Source organism: Rattus norvegicus, chromosome 3, assembly GCF_021556685.1.
Source record: "Rattus norvegicus strain SHRSP/BbbUtx chromosome 3, alternate assembly SHRSP_T2T, whole genome shotgun sequence".
Taxonomy (NCBI): Eukaryota; Metazoa; Chordata; class Mammalia; order Rodentia; family Muridae; genus Rattus; species Rattus norvegicus.
In genome coordinates, this window is record NC_141536.1 from 121710791 (window position 1) to 121734294 (window position 23504).

The 23504-nt window shown below is 38.5% G+C and overlaps 1 long non-coding RNA gene across 1 annotated transcript in view; it reads right to left on the reverse strand.

The window, feature by feature from the left end:
- Positions 1–8330, reverse strand: part of LOC147995704 (uncharacterized) — a 57733-nt gene extending 49403 nt beyond the window's left edge. The window contains exons 1-2 of the long non-coding RNA XR_015683811.1: positions 8228–8330; positions 217–303 (exon numbers count right to left, since the gene is read on the reverse strand). This is a non-coding gene — a long non-coding RNA (uncharacterized LOC147995704). The remainder of the gene's footprint in view (positions 1–216; positions 304–8227) is intronic.
- Between the last annotated feature and the right edge of the window lie 15174 nt (positions 8331–23504).

The following is a 23504-nucleotide window of genomic DNA, read 5'->3' on the forward strand; positions in this document are numbered from 1 at the left end:
TTTCTCTGTATTATAAATTCTGGAAAATTTACTACTCATGTCATGTATATTATGCCACTCTGGATAATGTAATTCTTCACTTCAATGAGATAAATTCCTGCCAGAATATCAAGATATCTGAACATGTAACGCCTGAAATAGCAAAATTTCATTTATAGAAAAATATTTCAAAATAGCCACCTGAATGAAAAATGGAACTCGGAAAGATATTCTCACCTTTAATAAGCATAATTTCTGTGTAAAGAGCTTCTATTCTGTTCTTTTGAATTTATACACTTTACAGATGTCCTGAAATGTGTTTTCCTGGAATAAAGCATGAAAGAGGCTAAGTAATCTTGAAGCATTCTTGAGAATGTATGCTTAAACAAAGCTCTCTGTGGGAAGAGAATAAAAGAGAAGGAATGAATAGATATTAATCTGTCCCAACACCAGCTATTTTGTGTTGAAAAGGTTCCAGTAGAGGGAAGCATAAAATAGAATTATAAATATGGAAGCCTGGTGAAATTTTTATGCATGAAAAACGTCCTCCTTAGTGTGATCCAGATGAAATGAATTTATATCCATATCTTAGTGTTTATCATACATTCACTATATAATCTGCTCCATTTCACATGAACTCCACAGCTTTCAGATTAGATCTCAGGTCTTTTAATACCTGAATCCTCTAAGATTTTATTCATAGTAGCCTTCATTTTTCATATATATGGTCTGCATGTAAATTTTAGATATAATACTCTATGAAGTAGCCACTCCATGTCTGTATTTGCTAGCTTTGTGGTATCTACTGAAGGGCAAAGCTTATTTCTCAGTCTCCCATAGTTCAAAGTTTATTTCTCGCTTTGCTGGAGTTCTAAATTTATTCCACACTCTCCTGAACACTGAAAGATATGAACATCCCTCCTTAGCGAACCTGCCAACGGTGCAGTCAATTTAAACTGCAGTCTGTCTTCTACTGCAGGTCAGACAGCCATGGAATTTTCATGGCTTTGAACAGGCTGATGCCTTGTATTATTTTAAATATCCAAAAAAGTTTTGGGGCACTTATGTTTGGATCATTTGTTTGGATTGTGCGAATGAGCCCAAACTGCCCTAATTACAAAACAACCATGTCATCTAACAGAACCTTCTGTGATTATGTCCAGCAGTTACAACTTTCCTGTGAGGCCACCAAGTCCTCCAGACTTGGTGATTAGTGTGGATAACTTGAGACACAGCAACATTTATTCTCTTGGGATGCAAAATCTTAGAACAGATTATAAGCGTTGACTGTAAAAGCATTCTCCAACACTATTTTTTCTGTAATTTGAAAACAAAAAAGTTTATGGTTAATAAAAAGCAAGCATGTGACTTCCTGTGTCAGCCATTTCCCCTCAGACCTTGACTGAGTTGGTATTTGTTCTCGGATAGTGTTTGCTTCATCTGACGGTCTGGTTACGAATCTAGTTTGAGGCTGAATCATCGTTATCATTTTAGGACTTATTTGGAATATTTTTTCTTGAGTTCTTATTCAATTTAATTTTTGAGATATCTTCCAATTTTCACTGGGTACACACATAAGACAATTTAGATAAAAAGATGAAGACACAATCATTTTGAAGCCTTAAGTAGATGTGTAGCTCAAAATATATTTATGTATTCTGAATATTTTTAATGTGGGTTTTTTCACAGTATTTTTAATGCTACATGATGTATATCTTACATTGAGTTCTCTTGCATTTTCTAAGGATTCCAACATACTTATTATAATGATTAATGATAGGGAAATTTGTGATTCTTTGATGCTAAATTTTAGGAATCACATATAGTTTTTCATCACCTTTTTTTTTCAGTAACATAGTACTAATTGCCGAGACTCAATTGTAGAAGTCTATATTAAACCTTTTTGTTAAGGTGAGAATATTGAGGTATCTATATAGAAATTATAATTTGGTATAGTTATTGTAAATGGCTGATATTGATAATTACTATGCCAATTTCAAGTGAAGACCTCTTGAGGTCAGGTACTTAGAAATCTTCAATGAGATCCCAGCAAAGGGGATAAGAACAGTCTTTGTTCTCCCAGCAAAGCTTTTGTAAAATCCTCATGCATGTAAGCCAATCCACTGGGTGCTACAAGAGCAATGGTAAACAGGAAAGACTGGAAATGTAGACCTTGGAAGCCTGAAGACCTATCAGTCAACTACTGTTATGCAATGTGCAACAATTATTACAGAAGCTCAATGGGCTGCAAAAATCACTTAGTTTTTAAATTTGGGGTTTCAGTGGGCCAGAGCTGGATCTCAACTCTTCTCCACTTATTTTCTTCCTTAATCTGGGTCAGCTATGGTCCAGTAAGGCGACTATGCTGATATTGATCTTGATTTTTTTATTTATAAACATAATTTTTTATCCTAATAATAAACATAAATGAATACCTAATCTTCAAATGTAGATAACTATTTGTCTCTCTTATGGTATTGTTTATATCACAAACAGTGTCATAAGCAAATCAGTACATAGCTCTGAAACGCACACACTATATATGTATACGTGTGCTTAATTATATATTGCTATTGTTTTCTATAGTACCCAGTGGATTGGCTTACATGCATGAGGTTTGCTGGGTGAACAAAGGGCTGTTCCCATCCCTTTGCTGGGATTCCATTAAAGATGTCTAAGTACAGGACCTCAAGAAGTATTCATTTGAAGTTTGCATAGTAATCAATTCATATTTAGTATACATATTTAGCAATGCATACTTTTCTACTTATACACAGTCTCCAGAGTGAAAATTTAGAAGCTGGATAGCCCCCTTAATTTTCATCCTTGGTAGGTAAATCTTTAAAAGATTAAACATGTATTAACATGGAAGTTATACATCCTCTTTGGACATGCACACATGTTGACTTGCTCCTCTCCATGGTGCTGGCTGCCTGTCTGTGAGCTGATGATCTTACCTGATGTTCTTTTCTTCTTTGACCTTGAGAGAGATAAGTGTGAGAACAAATCAAATTGTACAAAAGCTTTTCAAATCTCTGGTTCTGTGCTGACTATCGTTCTATTGGTGAGAATAAGTCACATGATCAAGCCTAGAGACTAAAGAATATTTAAGCAAGATTCGAAGGCTAAAGGTATGGAGCCATTAATGCAACCATTAGGTAAAAATGAATAAAACAGTTATAGTCAACTTTCTGTACAATTATTTCCACATCTATGGAATCAACTAACTGCAGATCAAAACATTAGGGGAAAACTATACGTGTACTGAACATCTATAGATTTTATTTCCTGATCATTATTCCCTCAGCAATACAGTATGATAACTATTTAAATAGTATGGTCACTTGTTTAGGCATTATATAGGACCTAGAGATGACTTAGGATACTTGTGGACACTGAGTGATGACATTACAAGAATTGAGGACATAATGACAATGAAGAACAAACCAGGATAAATTCTAGTTACACTTGACTTGTGAAACATTTTGAAATACATGATTTGATCTGGCAGAATTAGATGTGAACAAACCACAGCAGTGGTGTGTTCACTGAACACAGGCAGAAGTAGGAGAGCCAGAAGCCAAAGCAAGATGAAGTGGGCACAGGTGTGAGGATGGCGTTAACTGGGGAAGAGAAACACTGATTAGCAGGAATCCAGCACAGGCTTGGGCGGAGTCTGAATTGTTGCACTTCCTAGCTATAGAGACTGGGTTTATGCCTATAGACAACAAGAACATTAATGTTTGCAAGAAGCAGCATGATTTTTTTAAGGATGACTGATATCTGGAGTGGCTCCTCTGTTCTTCTCTGTAGATTTGCTCCTACTTGTACCCTAATTATTTTCAGCTCTTGCAGTTTGAATCTGAACTATTCCCAAAATTCATGAGTTGAATTCTTGGTCTTCAAAGCAGCAGTGTTCAAAGGTAAGGCTTCTGAATCATGAGGTTTTATCCTCATGGGTGTTCATTCATTTATATATTCATAGATGAATGCATATGGGGAGAGGATGGAAAGTAGAAAATGAGGTCTCCATGGATGAGGTAAGTCACTGAGGAGAATGGGATTTCCTTGAATGTTCATTTTGCCCTCATCCTTTCCTCTTCTTTCTTCTTAGGCTTCCTTGTTACCATGAAGTGAGAGGTCTATGTCGCTGCACACTCACTACGTGATGATCTGTGTCACTCATAGCCCAGAGACAACAGCCACATGGCAGCAATGGGAAGCTGGGACTCACACTAACTCTTTCCTACTTTACATTACTAGTCTAAGGTATTTTGTTATGGTAACAGAAAACAAGCATATTAGTGCCACATGGGATCCTTTTAATGATGTAAGTCGAGAATGGTAGTAATGAAATTCTGAAGATGACTTCTAAAGTATGTCCTGATTTATTCTTATTCTGGATATTGACTTTTTAAAGTCTTAGCATTTTTATTTAAGTAGGAAAATATAAGATTACTCTAAGTAAACACAAAGTATGATTAATAGAAAGCAGAAACTGAAATAAATGCAAAGGAATTTTCAAATAAAATCTACTCTTAAGGGACAGACAATTTAGTATGAAGGAACGAAAAAGAGCACAATTATTTAAAGTAGGTTTTTATGACATATATATATGTTTTTTTTAGTTTTTAGATGACTTTGTGAAAGATATATGTATGTTTTGAGATGGCTATTAAAGACATGTTTGTGGAATTAAGTTTGCAGTGAGTCACGTTACATTCTCATTTGTATTTGGGCGAGGACACCATAGGATGTGACTGTTTGGATTATGGGATAGATGTCACTGGCACCCTAACTGTAGCCATCAGGCTTTGCATTTCTATGTCTCTTGGTCCATATTCAAGAATGGTAACCTGTATCTCCTCCCTGGTGCACTTTCCCCAGCTGTAGATGACCTTTCTACTTCTCTGCTTTGTACACTATATGCTGAGAATGATTTTTAAAAATCCTTCATGCCCTGTAGTAGCATCCATTACCAAAGATTGATTCCAGGGTTTTTATGGAAATAGCTGTAGGCATGTTTGCCATGCGTCCCCAGACTCAGCTTCATTAATCTCACTGTGGTGACCACGGGAGAGGTCCCTCATCCCAGATATGAGCTTCCTTGCCATCCTCATATCATTTCCAGTCCTCTGCATCTTTCCCAATCAACATTGCTTGTCCTGGTGTTGGCTAATATAGACAGATGGGATTCATGTAGTTTACAGAGAGCTAGCCAAGAATATGCTTGGCTATCATGGCAAGCTGTGACTCGAGCCTACTGAAATGTAAACAGTTTCCTGAGCCACAGTCATTTTTATTCTAAGATACTTTGGGGTCCACTTTATCCTCACCAACAAATTCATAACTAAATATGCTTTTAGTAAGAAATGATAATAATTCCTTTGTGTGCATATTCATTGGAGAAAATTACTTATAACTCAAGGATTCCAGATTGTGGAACTGGTAGAAAATAGCTTATTTGTTCAAGGATTACAATTTTGTTAATGGCTTCCTAAAGATGAATGATGATCTAAGGAAGACATAGAATGAGTTCACAACCTTCCTAGCTTTGGGAACTGGAGATATAGCTCAAATGGTTAAATTAATTGCATTGAAAAATTAAGGGCCCAAATTTAGGCCCCCCTAAGCCATGTTAAACAAACAAACAAACAAACAAAGCCATATGTGATGGTATGCACTTGTAAACTCAGAGTTGGAGCAACAGACATGGGGGTGTGAGCTTGATGCCAGGAAACCTAGCCAACTTGGCAACCCCAGTGAGACTGAAGAATGAAACTGAGATCGTTCTCTGATTTTCACATACGTGTGCAGACACATACATGTGCACCCGATCACACACAAGTTCCTTTGCTTTGACTCTTAGCAGTTACATTCCCAAGTTCATTTTAGTTTAGGAAAAGGCATCCCGTATTTTCCAAGTTCTGTTACTAATGTGCATCTCTTATCAAAGTGTATAAAAGAATAATACCTTTGATAATAAAAGAGACCTACAGAGGGCCAAAAATGAACCACATGTTAAAAAGACCAGCATCAAACCAAATCAATATATAAAATATAGCAGTGGAGAGATGACTTGTAAAAAGGAAAATGACTGTCTTCCTAGCACTGTAACACCTAGGGTACTCCCGTTAAAACTTGGATTGCTGTTCTCCTTAGTTTTAAAATGTTATTCCTACATGAAATCAAGCTTTGAGGAGACAGATCCATGATGTGGCACTTAATTACAGGGGTTAGTTTTAGGACTGAGCAATGATTGTCAGAGATGTGATTTTTTTCCAATGCTGTTTTTCCAACTCCTGTTACCAGCTGAATTTCCTAGATGATGAAATAGAGTCCTGAGTTCAATTCCCAGCTACCACATGACGGCTCATACCCATCCACAATGAGATCTGGTTCCCACTTCTGGCATGCAGGCAGAATCCTGTATACATACTAAATGGATAAATAAATAAAATAAATAAATAAATCTTTTTTTTAAAGTTAAATTATGTCAACTGACACAAGCTAAAGTTATATGAGAGGAGAGAACATCAATTGAGAAAATGCCTCCATAAGCTGGGGTTTTAGGCAAACCCATAGGGCATTTTCTTACTTAGTGATTGATGGGGGAAGGCCCAGCACATTGTAGGTTGGAGACCCCTGTGCTGGTAGTCCTGGGTTCTATAATAAACTTTTCTCCCCCATCTTGGTTTTGTTCATAGTGCTTCATCACAGCACCAGTAACCCTGACTAGGACAGTCCATTCTTAAACCAATCTAAAGAATAAGGATCCGAAGTAGAAACTGCTCTTGAAGTGTTCGTTTTCCTGTCATCTGTCATCTCTGTTCTTCGTCCAGTTTTATGCATTTAGAGGAGACGCAAGGTAGGGATAACTCAGCACAGTTACTTTCTGTTACTGCTCCGTCCTTCAGTACTTAGGGTCAGCCTTGACCGTACCAGACTATACGAGAGTTTCCACGCTGATGACATGACTGTGATGATATCTGACTGACTATCAGGACGACAGATCTTCTTGTACGCAGGCTCAGTTATGCTGACTCTACTGTCTACTTGGTGAGTTCTTCAAAGGCTAAGTAACAGTCAAACAAACATGAGCCACATATGCACTTTAAACCTTTTGACAATGTTACTTACTTCCTGCAAAGGACAAAGTGCTAAAGCCGTGTTGTTCCAACTTTAATTAAACTACGAGTTGTTTCATGAACTCCATTAGATTTCACCAGCAGCAACTTATCAAAGAATGAAAAAAAAATCTGCCTATGTCATTAAAGTAGGAATAGTTTTATAGAACTTTTGTCTAGTACCATAATTTTTTCCTCAATGACAATAACATTCACAAAGATAAGGAGACCATGTAGGAATTAGTCACACAATCAGAAAATGAATCAACGGCATGGCACTTCACATCTGACGCTGGTCTTAGAGTGATGTCCTCAGCAGCAAACCCTAAAGCTGAGGAACACGTCTAAATGATTTGTCAAGTGAGTGTTCCCAGATAAAACCGGTAAGAAAGGGGCAGAAATGACAGAGGACTGAGAAATGGTACGAGGGTAATGATGTCCAGATATTCTGCTGAACCCAGAGGAGATCTGGAGCAAAGGTCAAACCATGAACTTGGTCTAAGGTGGTGGGTTTGTACTATCGTTATGGGTAATTGTTATTAAAACATGTCACTAGATGAAGTACTTATGAAGGTTGCCAATATCAGTGCATGGTTGCTAGGATTGATGAACATAAATCAGAAGGATGAGGCCAACAAGTATCTGAAGGCATCTAGAGGAAGAGACTGAGGTAGCCCAACTGCACTTGCAAAGAGACTTAATGGTACTTGCTGCTTTTCCCTGTCTGGGGTCATTTGGGATGTATTAGCCAGCTGCCTCACTGAAATAAGAGCCCTACTGTTGCTGTCTTCCTGTAGACAGTGTGGACTATGCTCTTGCTCTGAGTGAGTCCTGATCAGGATTGATGGTGAAACTGTCTGCACAATGCCCCCACTGTTAACAGAGAACTTCTGGATTTGCTGCCTAAGTCAGAATAAGGAACATCTGTTTTACCTCCCTGCCAAAGTGTTGCCTGTTAGCCTCCAAAATAGAAACTCAGTTCAGAAAGTTCAGAGCAATTCTTTGTAAAGTTATCTGTTCCCATTTACTCAGCATTTCTGGATACAGTAAGGCCAGGGATTAGTTTTGTTTTGACAGACTTGCTATATAACTTACCCAGATGACTTTAAACTTATACTCACTCTGCTTCCAAAGCGCCAAAAGTACAGGTCTGAGCCAGTGTCCAGTTTCCAGCACCTTCAATAGGACACTTTACAAGAGAAAGAAACTTTTTTTGGAGTCACACTGGAAAAGAAAGCAATAATATACACATGATTTATACTATAGAAACCTTTATATAAATGTGCATTATATATGTGCATTATATATAATATTATACACATCATCCTGAAAGGATAACTGCATAACCTTTACTGCATAGGAAAAATGTTTAAGTGTAATGGCCCATAGGGTGTGTTATCAGAATTCATCTATGAATGACTAATTCTGAAAAGGTACACAGTAATTTCACTGACTTTTTAGGGATACAAAAATCCCAAAATAACACATACACAAACTATACCAGTGTATACAATGATTAACTATGATAAAACATAAGCTTTATAAACATGTAAATATGATAATAGTTGGAGGAGAAACTTTTTCTCAGGCTGGGATTGAACCTAGGGTCTCACACATGCTAGGCAAGTGTTGTAAACCTTAGCAACATTCACGGCTAAAGATCAGCAATTACAAAATTCGTATCTCCCAAATCAAGATAAGAAAGATGTTTTAAGTCTGCCAGTTTCTTTAAGGCCTAGATCAGACATAACTGTACATAATGAAACATTTAAAATAGCTTTCTTAAGATTGATAATCTGTCCATGACTGCTTTTATTAACGTTGTTTGAGATCTTAGCCAGAAAGAGCAACAGAATAAAGAAGACACACACATCATGAGAAACTGTGATTTATATGTTTCATTGCTGCCAAGGGGTGATAGGTGTGACATATCAAATATAAAGGTTGTCAGATACTTAGGTAAAATTGAATTTATTATAGTTGTCAGTTTAATTAATAACCATAAGTTAGAACAATACTCCGAAAATACAAAATCAGAGATAAATCTACAGTAATGCCAGAAAATATTGATTTATTTGGGATTAGATGTAATAAATATAGATACAATATTCATTGGTAAAATTATATGAAATTGTATTTATGCATTAAGGAATATAAAAAGGAATGAAATCTTATAATTATTCCAATTTTTCCATAATTGAACTAGTGATTTGTGCTGGGCAGTTATATGTCAATTTGACACATGGAGAGTTATCTGTAAGAAGAGATCCTCATTTGTAAAAATGTCTCCATAAAATCTGGCTATAGGCCAGTTCTTAATTAGTGATTGGTGAAGATGGCCCCAGCCCATTATAGCTGGTGCCATTCCTAGATTCGTGTCCTGGGTTCTATAAGAAATCAGGCTAAGCAAGACAAATAGAGCAAGCCAGCAAGCAGCACTTGTCCACGCATCAGTTCTTCCCTCAGGTCACTGCCCTGCTTGAATTCGACCCTCACTGTTTTTAATGATGAAATGCTAAGTGGAACTGTGAATGAAATAAACCCCACCCCCAGGCTGCTTTTGGTGTTTCATCATAGCAATAGCAAGCAATTCCAGTCAATACTACAACAGATTTTTATTGCTGATTTTCTCAGATACTGCAATAATTTCCATGGAAATCTAATAGACCAGGAACATTAAAGACTCTTTTGAGGCAGTAAGAGGGAAGGGAGGTTTGCTAAACTGGGAATCTAGACATGTCATAAAGCTGGACTGGAAGGAGATGGCACAGCAGAACTATAACCTAGGAGTGAGAGGCACAGAGAAGATCATGGTGCATGAACTTTGGTCTGGAACAGAACAGGAATGAGTGAAAAGTCACTAGCCCAGGCCCTGCCAGACTTAAAACTTAAGTCCAGTCTTAAAAGTTTATTTTTACCTTTTAAAGGTTTAGAAAATGTAGGTGAATATCTTTTAGATGTTAAACCACATGGAAGACACCAAGCGGAATTATTGAATGTGGGTTTCTAGATGATGTGCATCCACAGAGATGAGACATAAGATAAAAGGAGAAGAGCTCATATTTTGTCACCTTACACATTTCACCTTTTATTTTGTTTGATAGGCTATGACTATATATTATATAAAATTGCACAATAAATTATAAAGGCAGCCTTTATGTGAAAATATTACAAAACAAGGATGACAATTAATCCTGTTCTAAATAGCCAAGGTCTTAGTGAAAAAGTAAATATCATTTTTTACACTTATTTTTTGTTTATTGTTATGTGTATTCTTGTAGTTCAGAGAACAACTTGAGGGAGTCCGTAGACTCCTTCTACTAAATGAGTTCCTAGGATCAAACTCAGGTTCCTGGCTTGGCAACAAGAACTTTCACCCACTGAGCCAACTTGCTGGCCATTTTAAATATGTTTATGCTTCACAGTTCACCATTTGTGAGGGAAAGTGGGGACGGGGAAGCATGACATAATGCTTATGAGCATGGACTGTGTGGTCACGAAAACATGAATTTACAACCTAGTTTTCTTCTCTAATACTAGGGTTCTCTTTGTAAATTACTCAGAAACCGGAAGCCTCAGATGCCTTTATCCCAGCAAAGGTAAGAACTTTGTCTTGGGTTGGTTTGAGGTTTTCCATAAGAACATGAAACCATTAATGTCAGAGATTCCCACCAAGTTCAGAAAAAGGCTTTAATACAGAAGAGAGAAAATGAGCATCACAGACAGAGACAACACCCCACAAGTACAAGCTTTCTTTTTTTAATTCTTTTTTAAATATTTTAAATCATTCAAAAGAAACAGGTGACGAAAGTCTACAACAGAAAATAGAGTAGGACCTCGGTTTTTATGAGTGTGAGAAAGGCAGGACAGGGAGAGTAGAAAGGTGAGAAGAAGGATAAAAGTGAGAGGGAGAAGAGAAGAGGGAGAACTACAGTCACAGGATTCCTGTGTACCTGTAGCTCTGGAGATGAGGACTTGAGCTAAGGATATAGATATGTTACAGGGTGAGCTTCTCCTTGGTTGCCTTATATATAATGGGAGTATCAATTTGGGCCATCAAACCATGCTTCTAAGTCTGATGGAATTCTAGTGAACTATATTGCAAAAGGTGGTTGCATACAGTTTCTTACCTCTGCAACTACAAGGCCCTGACGGGAAGGAGCTGTGTTCCATGAATCAGAACAAATCACACTATGCAGCAAGTCACATGTGGAAGGTTTATTGGGAAGAGGTAAGAGGTAGAAGGTCAAAGGAGGGGGGCGCAGGGAGGACTTTTATTCATGGCACATGTGCAACAGGACGCGGGGAGAGGCCTGGCACATGTTCAAAGAGATGGATGCAGGAGCAACACTGTTGCCTAGAGATGACCTGGCCTGTTGTTGAGTCCAGAAGCTGACTGTAAAGATGCCTGATTGCTGTGAGATCTCTTCTAGCTGTCCATGGATGTGCCTGATGCTAACACATCTGATCGTAGATAGACATGTAGAATTCCAATCATGTCATGGCTCTGTATTGTCTGCATAAGAACAGAACGATTCTTTAAATATGCACATTTGCTTCCAATTTCCATCTGTGCCCTGCAGCTAACCCTGTGCAAATGATTACCACAACCCAAATCCACCCACAGAGAGCTTTTCTCCAAGAAGTGCTAACATACCAAAGATCACAGGCTCACAAGCTCATTTGAAACTACAACATACAGACAGAGACAGCAAGACCAGCTAACACCAGAGATAACCAGATGGCAAGAAGCAAGCACAAGTACATAAGCAACAGAAACCAAGGCTACTTGACATAATCAGAAACCGGTTCTCCTACCACAGCAAGCCCTGGATTCCCCAACACACCAGAAAAGCAAGATTCTGATTTAAAATCACATCTCATGATGATGATAGAGGAATTTAAGAAGGACATACATAACTCCTTCAAAGAAATACAGGAGAACACAGGTAAATAGGTGGAAACATTTAAAGAGTAAACACACAAATCCCTTAAAGAAATATAGAAAAACACAACCAAACAGTTGAAGGAATTGAACAAAACCATCCAGGATCTAAACATAGAAATAGAAACAATAAAGAAATCACAAAAGGAGACAACCCTGGAAATAGAAAACTAGGGAAAGAGATCAGGAGTCATAGATGCAAGCATCACCAACAGAAAAAAAGAAATAGAAGAGAGAATTTCAGGGGCAGGAGATACCATAGAAAACATTGACACAACAGTTAATGAAAATGCAAAATGCAAAATGCTGCTAACCCAAAATATCCAGGAAATCCAGAACATAATGAAAAGGCCAAAGCTAAGGATGATAGGTATAGAAGAGAACGAACACAGCCAACTTAAAGGGCCAGTAAATACTTCAACAAAATTATAGAAGAAAAGTTCCATAACCTAGAGAAAAAGGTGCCCATAAACATACAAGAAGCTTACAAAACCTCAAATATATTGAACCAGAAAAGAAACTCCTCCTGACACATAATAGTCAAAGCATCGAACTCACAAAACAAAGAAAGAATATTAAAAGCATTAAGGGAAAAAGGTCAAGTAACATATAAAGGCAGACCAGACTTCTATGAGAATCACACCAGACTTCTCTACAGAGACTATGAAAGACAGAAGATCCTGGGCAGATATCATACAGACCTTAGTAGAACACAAATACCAGGCCAGGCTATAATCCAAGGCAAAACTCTCAATTACCATCAATGGAGAACCCAAGATATACCATGACAAAACCAAATTTATACAATATCTTTCCACAAATCTAGCCCTACAAAGAATAATAGATAAAAAACTCAACCACAAGGAGGGAAACTACACCCTAGAAAAGGCAAGGAAGTAATCTTCTTGCAACAAACCCAAAAGAAGAGAGCCACACAAATATAATTCCACATCTAACAACAAAAAATAACAGGAAGCAACAAACACTATTCCTTAATATTTCTTAACATCAATGGACTCAATTTCCCAATAAAAAGATAAATACTAACAGACTGGATACGTATATAGGACCCAGCATTTTGCTGCATATAGGAAATGCACCTAAGTGACAAAGAGTACAAGGCTGGGAAAAAATGTCCAAGGAAATGATCCCAAGAAACAGGCTGTAGTAGCCATTCTAATATGGAATAAAATTGACTTTCAAGCAAAAGTTATCAAAAAAGATGAGGAAGGACACTTCATACTCATCAAAGGAAAAATTGACCAAGATGAGCTCTCAAATTTGAACACAATGCAAGGGCAGCCACATTCATAAAAGAAGCTTTACTAAATATCAAATCACACATTGCACCTCAAAAATAATAGTGGGAGACTTCAACACCCACTCTCATCAATGGACAGATCATGGAAACAGAAACTAAACAGAGACACAGTGAAATTAACAGAAGCTGTGAACCAAACGGAATTAACAGATATCTGTAGAACATTTCATCCTAAAACAAAAGAATATATATACCTTCTGTTCAACACCTCATGGTACCTTCTCCAAAATTGACTATATAATTAGCCCCAAAACAAGCCTCAACAGATATAAGAAGATTGAGATCATCCCATACATCTTATCAGATCACTGCAGACTAAGGCTGGTCTTCAATAACAAGAAAAAAACAAAAAACAAAAAACAGAAAACCTACCCACACATGGAAACTGAACAACTCTCTTCTCAATGATAACCTGGTCAGGGAATAAATAAAAAAGAAATTAAAGAATATTTAGAATTTAGTGAAAATGAAGGCACAACATACCTAAACTTACGGGACACAATGAAAGCAGTGCTAAGAGGAAAACTCATAGCTCTGAGTGCCTCCAAAAAGAAATTGGAGAGAGCATTCACTAGCAGCTCAAGAGCACATATGAAGGATCTAGAACAAAAAAGAACCAAATACACCCAAGAAGAGTAGAGAGCAGGAAATAAACTCAGGGTTGAAATCAACCAAGTAGAAACAAAGTGAACTGTACAAAGAATTAACAAAACCGGGAGCTGGTTCTTTAGGAAGATTCACAAGATAGTCAGACTTACCAGAGGGCACAGAGACAGTATCTAAATTAACAAATTTAGAAATGAAAAGGGAGACATAACAACAGAAAATGGGGAAATTAAAAAAATCATCAGATCCTACTACAAAAACCCACACTCAACAAAACTGGAAAATCTTGATGAAATAGATGGTTTTCTAGACATATATCAGGTACCAAAGTTAAATCAGGATCAGATAAACCATCGAAGCAGGCCCATAACCCCTAAGAAATAGAAGCAGTAATTAAAAGTTTCCCAACCAAAAAAAGCCCAGGACCAGATGGTCTTAGTGCAGAATTCTATCAGACTTTCAAGGAAGACCTAATATCAATGTTCTTCAAACTATTCCACAAAATAGAAGAAGAAGGAGCACACCTAATTTGTTTTATGAAGCCACAGTTATGCTGATACCTAAACCACACAAACACCCAACAAAGAAAGAGAACTTGAGACCAGTTCTCTTCAGACCAGATATAGTATGAATATCAATGCAAAAATACTCAATAAATTTTGTGCAAACCCAATCCAAGAGCACATCAAAACAATCATTCACCAAGATCAAGTAAGCGTCATCCCAGGATACAGGAATGCTTCAATATACGAAAATCCACCAATGTAATCCACTATATAAACAAACTCCAAGAACCACATGATCATCTCATCAGATGCTGAAAAAGCCTTTGACAAAATACAACATCCCTTCATGTTAAAGGTCTTGGGAAGATCAGGAATTAAAGGCCCATACCTAAACATAGTAAAAATAATATATAGTAAACCACTAGCCAACATCAAAGTAAATGGAGAGAAACTTGAAACAATCCTACTAAAATCAGGGACAAGAAAAGGTTGCCCACTGTCCCCCTATCTATTCAATATAGTACCTGAAGTTCTAGCCAGAACAATTAGACAACAAATGGAGGTCAAAGTGATACAAATTTAAAAGAAAGAAGTCAAAATAAAATTATTTGCAGATGATACTATACTTAAGTGACACCAAAAATTCCACCAGAGTATTAATAAATAAGATAAACAACTTCAGCAAAGTGTGGCTGGGTATAAAATGAACTCAAACAAATCAGTAAACTTTCCTCTACTCAAAAGATAAACAGGCTGAGAAAGAAATTAGGAAAGCGAAACCCTTCACAACAGTCATGAATAATATAAAATATCTTGGTGTGACTCTAAACAAGCAAGTAAAAGATCTGTATGACAAGAACTTCAAGTCTCTGAAGAAAGAAATCAAAGAGGACCTCAGAAGATAGAAAGATCTCTGATGCTCGTGGATTGGCAGGACTAATACAGTAAAAATGGCCATCTTCCTGAAAGTAACCTACATAGTCAATGCGATCACCGTCAAAATTCCAAATCAATTCTTCACAGTCTTAGAAAGAGCAATTTTCAAAATTCCTTTCAAGTAATCAAAGACCCAGTATAGCAAAAACTATTCTCAACAAAAAAAGAACTTCTGGGGGAATCACCATTCCTGACCTCAAGCTATATTATAGAGCAATAGTGATAAAAACTGTATGGTATTGGTACAGAAACAGGCAGGTAGATCAATGGAATAGAATGGAAGACCCAGAAATGAACCCACACACCTATGGGCACTTGATCTTTGACAAAGAAGCTAAAACCATGCAGTGGAAAGAAGATAGCATTTTCAACAAATGGTGCTGGCTCAACTGTCAGTCAGAGTGTAGAAGAATGCAAATCATTCTATTATTGTAGCCCTGTGCAAAGCTCAAGTCCAAGTGGACCAAGGACCTGCGCATAAAACCAGATACACTAAAACTAACAGAAGCGAAAGTGGAATAGAGCCTTGAACACACGGGCACTGGAGAAAATTTCCTGAACAGAACACCAATGGCTCATGCTCTAAGATCAAAAATTGACAAATGGGGCCTCATAAAATTGAAAAGCTTCTGTAAGGCAAAAGACATTGTCAATAGGACAAAACAGCAACCAACAGTTGGGAAAAGAACTTTATCATTCCTATATCCGATAGAAGGCTAATATCCAATATATACCAAAAACTCAAGAGGTTAGCCTCCAGAGAACCAGATAAACCTATTCAAAAATAGGGTACAGAGGTAAACAAAGAATTCTCAACTGAGGAATATTGAATAGGCAAGAAGCACCAAAAAAAAAAAAAAAAAGTTCAACATTCTCAGTCATCAGGGAAATGTAAATCAAAATGACCATGAGATTCCACCTCACACAGGTCAGAATGGTTAAGATAAAAACCTCAGGTGACAGCAGATGCTAGCAGTGGTATGGAGAAAGAGGAACACTCCTCCATTGTTGGTGGGATTGGAAGCTGATACAACCACTCTGGAAATCAGTCTGGTGGTTCCTCAGAAAATTGAGAATCCAGCTATACCACTCCTGGGCATATATCCAAAAGATGCTCCAACATATAGCAAGGACACATGCTCCACTATGTTCATAGAAGCCTTATTTATAATAGCCAGAAGCTGGAAAGAACCCAGATGCCCTTCAGCAGAGGAATGGATACAGAAAATATGGTACATCTACACAATGGAGTATTACTCAGCTATCAAAAACAATGACTTCATGAAATTCATAGGCAAATGGATGGAACTGGAAAATATCATCCCAAGTGATGTAACCCAATCACAAAAGAGCATACATGGTATGTACTCACTGATAAGTGTTTGTATTAGGGAAGAAGCTCAGAATATCTATGATCTAATTCACATGATTATATGAAATTGAACAGAGGTGCCTAGCAATGGGGGATGGGGAACCAGAGCTAACCACCAGAAAGTCCCAGAGGCCAAGAAAGTAAGAGGCTCCCAGGACCTAACGTGGATGACATTAGCTGAAATAATCAACAAAAGGGAGAGAGACCCTGTGGAGACCATATCCAGAGGTTAGACACAGCCCTCGATTGCGGTATAGGGCCACTCACCCATCTCCCAAATTTTAACCCTAAATTGCTCCTGTCTAAATGCAAGGACAAAGAGTGGCACAGAGTCTGAAGGAAAGCCCATTCAGAGACTGCCCCACATGGGGAGCCATCCCAGATGCAGCCATCAAACCCAGAAACTACTGCTGATGCCAAGAAGAGTCTGATACAGCTGTCTCCTGAGAAGCTCTGCCAGAGCCTGACCAGTACAGATGTGGATACTTGCAGCTATCTATCGGACTGAGCACGGGGACCCTAATAGAGGAGTTAAGGAAAGGATTGTAGGAGCTGAAGGGGTTTTTGACTTTATAGGAAGAACAATAATATCAACTAACTAGACCCCCCAGAGCTTCCAGGGCCTAAACCACCAACCAAAGGGTACACATGGACAAACCCATGGCTCCAGCTGCATATGTAGTAGAGGATGGTCTTATCTAACATCAGTGGGAGAGGAGGCCCTTGGTCCTGTGAAAGCCTGATGCCCCAGTGTAGGGGAATGCTAGGTTGGTGAGGCAGGAGTGCATGGGGGTTGGGGAGCACCCTCATAGGAGCATGGGGAGGGGGATGGGATACAGGGTTTGCAGAGAGGAAACCTGGAAAGGGCATATCGTTTGAAATGCAAATAAATAAAATATCTAATAAAACATACATTTAAAAAGGGCACAATTTCCATTACAGAGTTCCCACACTAGAGCTTTGGTCACTATGATTCCTACCCATCCAGTGATGGAAGGCTGAGATCTGTTGTTGTAAAAATATAAAAATAAAAAGGTACGGTTGTCTTTTACCCACTAGGTCCGCACCGCGGGTGCCCCAAGATATCTGCTAGTTATCTTGGCGGAAAAACATCCCAGATGCACACTTTCCTACACTAAACCTTCGCATAAAAGAACACACAGCACAGTAATCTTTGACCCAATTGATAAGATATAATTGCCCACTTAAACATACAAAGCCCAGTACCACCCATCCCTTAGGAACATTAATAACAACCTGTAAATACACAAAGCAGAATGTTAACATCACCTGCCATGGCTTCTCCCCTCTCTCTGTCTCCTCTCTCTCCTTCTCTTCCGGTCTCCTCCTCTTCCTTCAAACTTCTCTCCTGCCCATCCTTCCTTCTCCTCCAATGACAGGCCTCCTTCTATCCTGTACCTGCCCCTCACCTGTACTTTACAAATTCAATGGGGAGAAGGTTCTGGTGAAGTCACCTGATTCCTGAGTACAGGGAAGCTGTCCTTGGGGCAGTGGAATTAGCATCAAAATACAGATAACTCCAGGACAAACCACAACTGAGATCCACTTTGTGGATTATCAAAGTCACCACAAGATTAGAATATTCAGATGAAAGGCAGCATGAAAAGACAACTTCAAAACTTGGCTGGATCTCCATTAGTGGACCTAAAACAAATTCCAACTTAGCTGCACATTAAATTTATCAAAGAAGTTGACAAATTTATTTAAAACTTGTTTGCAGGACTGCTCAGCAATAAATTTATATCTGTGGCCTTAATCACTAGTGGCCACCTCTGGCTAAAAGTTAACAACTGTAAAATCCCTGAAATAAATAGTTGGCAAGTGTGTTAGACTTCCATTTATGATAAATCACTTAAAAGGGGTGTGGGACTGTGTAAGGCAGCCTGGTTCCTGGTTGAGCTAAGGCTAGAAACCCTAGTGACCCTGAAGGGACAGTAGGCCTTTCCCCTGATTCCGGGGGAACACACGCCCCTCCCCCATCACTAGCCTCAGCCTTCCATAGATTCCCAAGCCCCTCTACAGTTAGAGGATGTGACCATACGTCAAGTAGGCTCCAAACAGATCTCCATTATAATGAGGTACCTAAAGGCCTAGAGGCTTAGCCAATTAACCTTTCCTTCCCAGACACTCCTCCCTGAAAAATGATTTTAATCTCAGGCCCACCCTGAGAAGTGGGTACAGTTTTACTCATCCACTTTCCGCCATAACAATAAATGTCTTAAAACCATGACTGCCTCTTTTCATCAGGATCTGCTTTAGGGAGTCACAGAGAAGACCTTCACCTACAAAGCTGCTGTCTAATCTCTCTTAGAAGGCCTCCCTGCACTCCCAGTCACAGCCACCACAGCCTGTCACTGTCAAGCCAAGGACTATCCCTGCTGGAGCTCTCCTCTTTCCCCCTAGGCCCTGGGGCTAGATCTAGTCCACAGCCCCCACTGTTTCCAGCTCTTCCTCCTCTTCCAGAGGCTGCCCTACAGCCCAACACCCACCAGGTGACAGCCTGGGGTAATCTTGGTCAAACTTCCCATGTCTTGCCTTCCCAAGCAGCCAAGCCCTGTGGTGGAGCATCCACAGAACGCATAACCCTACAGAGGAGAGAGGTTCATTTTGGTTCTCTGTCTAAGCATGGTCTAGTGTCATTATTTTGTCTGCAGCAAGGCTGAACATCATGAGTGTGAAGGACGACTGTTGATTACATGGAGGTCAGAAAGCAGAGCCGGGTAATGGGGACAGGGACAAGAAGCATCTTTTCAGAGCCTTTTTTCAGTGAACTACTTCTCTGAACTATGCTACACTTCCTGTTCTTCTCCACCTCTCAATAACAGCAGCAGATTATGAATTCTTCACATAATGAGTCTTTTGAATAAGTCAGAACCTTATATATTCAGATTCCTCTTAGGACATCAGCTGGTAGGCAACACTCCATTTAATGAATCTTGGGCAGTAGGCTTTCAGATTCAATCCAAAAAAGCTAGTTTTAAAGAAGTTTTTAAGTTCTATTTTATTTGTGTGTGTGTGTGTGTGTGTGTGTGTGTGTGTATGTGTGTGTGTGTGTGTGTGTGTGTGTGTGTGCGCGCGCGAGCGCACACGCATATACATGCATGTAGTGTGGGCATGTGCCTTTGTTTCTGTGTACAGGTCTGTGTTGACTATATTATCACATGTGTGTCACATACCTTTAGAAGCCAGAAAAGAGGACTGGATCCCTCAGCGCTGGAGTCACAGGTAGTTATGAGCTGCTCAGCTTATATACTTCTGGTCCTCATGGTTGAACAGCAACCACTCTTAACCACTGAGCCATTCTCTTCTCCAGCCTTTAAAGAATTTCTGTTACAGGGGTTGGGGATTTAGCTCAGTGGTAGAGCGCTTGCCTAGAAAGTGCAAGGCCCTGCGTTTGGTCCTCAGCTCCAAAAAAAAGAAAGAAAGAAAAAAAGAATTTACGTTACAGCATATGATTATAATTGTTCTTTGAAATAGTAGTTGCTATTGTTAATTTCTTGCTGTGATAATTTAGAAATTAAACTCCATCATATAAAATTATATAAAAATCAGTATGTGAATTTAATATATAAAATTCAGTATTCTGTAAGTTTTGGAAGTCCATTAGGAGGCTTCATAATTAGTCCTACAAATTAAAGGGAATACCACAGAGGAAAGATGCATAATAACAACCAATAGTGTTTTGGAGAAATGTGATATGCATTCCAGTTATGGAGTCAGTGTAAGTTTAGTGGTGTCTTGTTTATAATGCATTGCTACTGCTATGCTGGGAGAAAAATAGATCAAAAGGAACAAAAGGGAAACAAAACTATGTATGGGACATGAATGTGATGTGACTCCAAATTTGTGGGGACATGTAGTATGGGGATATTTAATTTTCTATATAGAGAAAGGGTCAGTTTATAGTCCAAACAATAAAAGAAAACTAAATGAAGACTAACTTTGAAAAGTTAACCAGCAAAATGTAGGTTGTTTCCTCAAGACAGAGTGCTGTGTGAACAAAACAATAAAATAAACTTTTGACAAGCAGACTGTTATTATAAGTAAAAGACAGAAACTACAGAATTGCATAATTGAACAATAGACGGCTCTTAACAGTTTCTTTTGACCCTTTCTCTTTGCTATCCATGGCTTGGGGTGATTTCTTCCCCTGGAGTTAGTCCAATCAACAGAATGTCTCAATCTTCAGAGCCTGCCATTCCCATGCTAATCACAAGAGCTTCTACTAAGTTCCACTACAGACATTGCCTGGCTTTGGTGAAGTAGGTGTCAGGTTACCATGCGGTCAGCTGGCCCAAAGGGAACACCCCCAGGACCAAAACAAAAGGAGCAAGGTACCAAGAATGTCATGTAGATAAAGGAGGAGTTGATCAGAACTCTGTTGATCCTTCCCAGGAGGCTGCGCTCTGGCTAACACCCTGGGTAGAGCCTTGTGAGAGGGACCGAGGCATAAGGGTTTGCTAAACCAGGACAGAATCTCAACCAACAGAAAGGGTGCGACAACAAACACGCCGTGTTCGGAGCTGTGGTGTTTGCGGTGCTTTGCTTCCCAGCAACAGATAACTAGCGCAGATGTCATGAACAAGCTGATGTGAGTCAGAGGTGAAGAAGGCATTACAACACATGTCACAGTCAAAGGTTTGTTCCCACGATTTCATAAAAATTCCTACAAGTTCACAGAAAGTGGTGATTTGAGAAATAAGACCAATGAAAGGATTGGGCAATTCATGAAACAGAAGCTTGCCTTGACAACAAATTGGTTTTATTTATTTATTTTTTTAATGGCTGTTCTTACTCAGAGTTCAAAGCACGGAATTTAAAGATCAAATAGTATTTTACACTTACTACTTGACAGAGCTTCAAATGCTTCCATAAAGTCAAGTATGGCTGTGCATGTACACATATACTCCTAGTCGATAAAAGTACCAGTGTCTGGATTGAACCTGATGTAAGGGCAGAGAAATTAGCATTCGAATAACACAACAATGCCCTTTACACAGTGCACAAAACATTATGCCTACAAAAATATGCAAAATAATGTGAATTAAATAATTTAATATATAGTTATTTAAATTTTTACTTTATTGTTTTATTCAAAATATTGTTTTTTTCTAGTAACAAACTATGAAAATAATACATGAAAGTATAATTTTTTTCATATAGTATAATCTGATTATAGTTTTACCATCCTCAACTGTTCCCAGTTTTTTCCCCTTCCATCCGCATTTACACTCTTTCTGTCTCTCATTAGAATACAAGGTGCTAAGGGATAATAATAAACTAAAATAAAATATAGTAAGATAAAGCCAAGGCACAAACAACAGATTAGGAGAAAACAAACCAATAGAAGGAAAGGAGTCCAAAACAGGCACAAAACACAGATAGAGACACACTGATTCACATACTCCTCAGGAGTCCCAAAAAGGCATAAAAACCAGAAGCCATAGTATATATGCTAAGGACCTTTGGGGTTTAAAAAAAGGAAAGAAAATACAATTTAAAAAGGAAGAGCTCTCATGTATTATGAGATATGGTGCCTCCAAAGACACCACTGAGTAGTTTTCTGACCTTTTCTTAAGAGCAGTTCGTTTTTCCCGCGAGGCGCCCTTAGAGAAAACTTAATTTTCATTTGTAAGTAGACTTCAATTGGCAGCAGCTTCTGAGTGGGGATGGAGACAAGCATCTACTTCTTCCAGCTCCAGGGTTAAAAAAGTACCAACCAAATTAATTATGGTCATTACCTGTGGAGAAGAATTAGTACCTTCTTCCCTTGAGAAAAAGAAATCTAATTATGTTAGCATATATTTCATCATTTGCATATTATTTTTTCTATTATTAACTATAATCATATAATTTATACATTTCAGATCTGGGGTGGTAGCAAACCATTCCTGGGGGTCCTCCGTTTTTTAAATGGCTTAGTTGTTTTCAAAATAGCAAAACAACATTGAAAATGATCATCCTAGCAACGTTTTCTTTACGATAACGGATGGCTGGCAATCCAGAGAAATTTTCATTAAATTACCTGAAGTGGCATATAGCAATACTTTATTTATTTTATGTGAATACACTTTTGGCTGTCTTCAAACACACCAGAAGAGGGCATCGGATCCCATTACAGATGGTTGTGAACCACCTCGTGGTTGCTGGGAATTGAACTCAGGACCTCTGGAAGAGCAGTCAGTGCTCTTAACCTCTGAGCCATCTATAGCAATACTTTAACCAAGAAAAAAAACAATTACTTGAGAAAATCTTATGGGGCAGTTTTAGCACATGTCACAAGTCAGGCTGGGACAACGATGGATGAATATTTGATCAGTTAACATTTAGACACTTGTTTTCCTCACAGATTGTAATTAGTCTTCATTCCCAGCCCGTTCAACTCATAGCCTTGTGATTCTTTTCTGACGCGCGATTACATGCTGCATCATTTCTTTTCTAACTATTCCAAAGACCAACAACTACTTGCGGTTTCTTGCAGAAGGTCAGCCTAGTGACCAGCCTCACTGTGGGTCACCACAACATAAGGAGCTGTATTTAAGGGTTACAGCATTAGGAGGGTTGAGAACCACTTTTGTAGACAACAATTTAGAAGCACAGAATAGCTGTTCTCATGTTCACTTGAGTGTAAGGCCAGAATGGCAGCAGAGGAGAACTAGTTGAGTATAGATTCCGAAGCCAGAGGAACTTG